Source organism: Euprymna scolopes, chromosome 5 (genome assembly GCF_053919585.1).
Source record: "Euprymna scolopes isolate OS-2025 chromosome 5, ASM5391958v1, whole genome shotgun sequence".
In the NCBI taxonomy this organism is placed as follows: domain Eukaryota; kingdom Metazoa; phylum Mollusca; class Cephalopoda; order Sepiida; family Sepiolidae; genus Euprymna; species Euprymna scolopes.
In genome coordinates this window covers 66,504,925-66,508,020 of record NC_136486.1, presented here as the reverse complement: position 1 = coordinate 66,508,020, position 3,096 = coordinate 66,504,925, and positions in this window count along the sequence as shown.

Here is a 3,096-nt window from a genome sequence, read left to right as displayed (position 1 = left end):
GTGTGTTAGTCTCCTATTCAAGGGTTTTCAATAAGTCTAGAGTTTTCATTATTTTTATAGGTTTATACTCTAAGTCATCTATGATTCCGATTTCTGCCATTCTTTTTTCAAAATTTTTCGTTAGTGTTCATAATGCTCGAACTATTTGTGGTGTTATCTTGACTTTCTTCATTTTCCATATCCCTTTGAGTCTTCTCCCCAGTTTATTGTATTTGTATCGCCTCTGCGTCTGCTTGATATTCAATATGTAGTAGAGTTTGATGATTGTCCTTTTCAAGTACTGTTGCCGCTTTTTCCATATATTATATTTTTGGGTGTATAAAGTGTAGTTTCTGCATATTTCGTAGTAAATTTGTGCACAGGTAAACTTTTCTTGCTTTTACGCAACTAAAAAATTCATCATATTGTGATATTACTTGCAGTAGGGAGATTTGCCCGGTTGTAAAATATGCTTCACTTTGATATTTTAATTTGTCCAGATTTCTAGCAGCGGGGAGGGGGGCACCCGACTTCAAACGGTCGTAAAATACGCTTAAATACGACAGTTTTAAATATTTCCTATATATAATTATAGAGTCGTGATTTGAAAAATTAAAAGCAATGTATTCCGATGCCAGCAGCTAGAATCGAAACCGAAAGCAAAACTGTAGAATTCAAAGCTGGTGACGTTACCACCGTGCACACGTTTTACGTATGTGAACTGATTAAAAATAAACTAATATTAATTTACAAAATATATAATGATTTTTCTTTTAATTTTGACTACATTTTGACGCTTTTAAAACCAATTTAAACCGGCTAAAGAACAAAAAAAAAAAAAAGAACTGCCCATAAAAATCCAACTATTTTAGTTCCTTAGCGCCGCCTTGAGACTTTTAGTTTCGGAGGATATAAAGTTTGTAAATATGTAAACAGATAGTCAGACAGAAAAAAAAAACATAGTGACATTTTATATATTAGACTAGCTGGTGAGGCGCCCGGCTTTGCCCGGTCGTAAAACAAGCTTAAATGTGATATTAATTTGTCAAAAATATCGTATATCTATTCTCCTATACACTTGTTTTTGTTTGTGTATTGTAATATAGATTGAAAAAAACACTTCTTTCTATCTATGGGAGAACCCAGCTTTGCCTATCCGGAAAATACGCTTGAATATGGTATTTTAATTCATCCATATTTCGTATATATTATTATAGTGTCCGGATTTCAAAAGTTAAAAAAAATTGCAACCAAATCTGTAGAATAATATTGCTGATGTTACTCCTATATAACGTCACATGCATTTTACCTGAACAATAATGAAAAAAAAAATAATAAACGAAGATTAATGTACGAAATAGATTAGGATTTTTTCTAATTTATAGCAATTTTTGACCCTTGTAAACCTATTTAAATTCGCTAAACCCCCATAAAAACGGCCCGTTAAAATACAATGATGTGAGTTCACTAGCGCCGCTGCCCAACTTTCAGTTTCGGGTAAGATACAATTTTAAAATATGGCGCCAGATATGCATTATGCTTTTTATGTATTAGATTTAAAAAGAAAATACAATTTTGTACTACAAGAAGACATATTTAAAAGTAGCCCAGAAAATGCAGTAGAGAGAAATAACCTTCTTTTATTATTAAATTACCCGTAGAATTGTTTAAATTGCCTGTGGTATTATAAAAGATGCTGGAAGTGCAACCCGATGAATTTCTGGTCACGTTTAACAATGCTTGAAGTTCTGGCTGTAGATCCTATCTTGGGGTACTCCTGATAGCGATGGTAATATGCACCTTTAAATAAATCTAGGCCGTGAGGATTATTTGCATAAACTGTTTGTTTTAAAGTCCCCCAAAGATCAAAATCACATGAGTACAAGTCTGGGAACGTAGTGGCCATTACGCTTCGCTTATTGTTCTCTCTTCCGCAAACATATCAGGAACTCGTGTCAGTGGTCTCTGAGACGTGTGGCATGTTGCGCCATCTTGTTGGAAAAAGAATTGCATTTTGCATTGTGATGTCAATTGATCGTTTAGATCGGGCTACTTTTTAGTTGGCCAACACTTTTAACATGAATTATATTGCTTAATATCTGGAAAAACTACTTATTTGCGGAAAATTTAAATGCGATAATCGTTTTTAGCATACCCCAAAACATTAGATATTATTATTTTAAAGGAATATGTTGAGGAAGAAACAAAGTAAAAATTTCCTGTTTTAAATTATAAAAACTTCTATTTATATTGTTTAAAATTAAAATAAAAAATATGAAATGTTCTGTTTATATTGTTTAAAATTGCAAATATTTTTTTATCTTGTAAATTATATTAAAAAATATATTTTCTGGTGTTTTAAAAGTTCTGCGTAATAAATAAATAAATAGTGTTTATTCTTTAAAAGCTGTAAATACTGCTTATTTAAAACTGTTAACTTACCGATTTCATTGTATTTGATATTGTTGGCATACTAACATAACAACGGTGATTAGGAAATTATGTTCCTTTAATGTGATAGAAGGATCGATAGTATTTTGCCATCTAGTCTCCAGTCTGATGAATGAAAATTAAAAATCAAAATCATTTTTTTTTTTTTTTTGGTCAGGCATTGATAAAATTGACCGCCATCTCTAAATTCCATAAATTTACCTTTATTCCCCCTTCTTTTTTCACGTCAATTTCATCGATAACTTAACTTTCGGATAAAAAAAAGGCATTATAACTTTTATTGTCGGGGATCAGTTTTAAATAAAAACGTTCTACGGAATTGAACACGAACTTTCTGAACATCAAGAGAAATATTGCGACTCGATGAGATTAACGTGAAAATAAAAGAAACAAAGGTGTAATTTGTGGAATGTAGAGGTAGGGGTCAATTTCCTAAACGCCCGTCGTTTATTATGTGACCCTATAATCGACTCGTAATAAATATTTACTTCCAATGATATTTTTTAATTGAACTTATTTCAAAGTGATATAAATAATTACATGCCATGTTTTAATTAGTATAAATTGCAACGCATTTCAGGTGAAAACATTATTACATAGTAAAGTTTCTTGCCGAAATATTTACAATCATCATGCTTTTGTGGATTAAGGCTCGATTAAACGTGG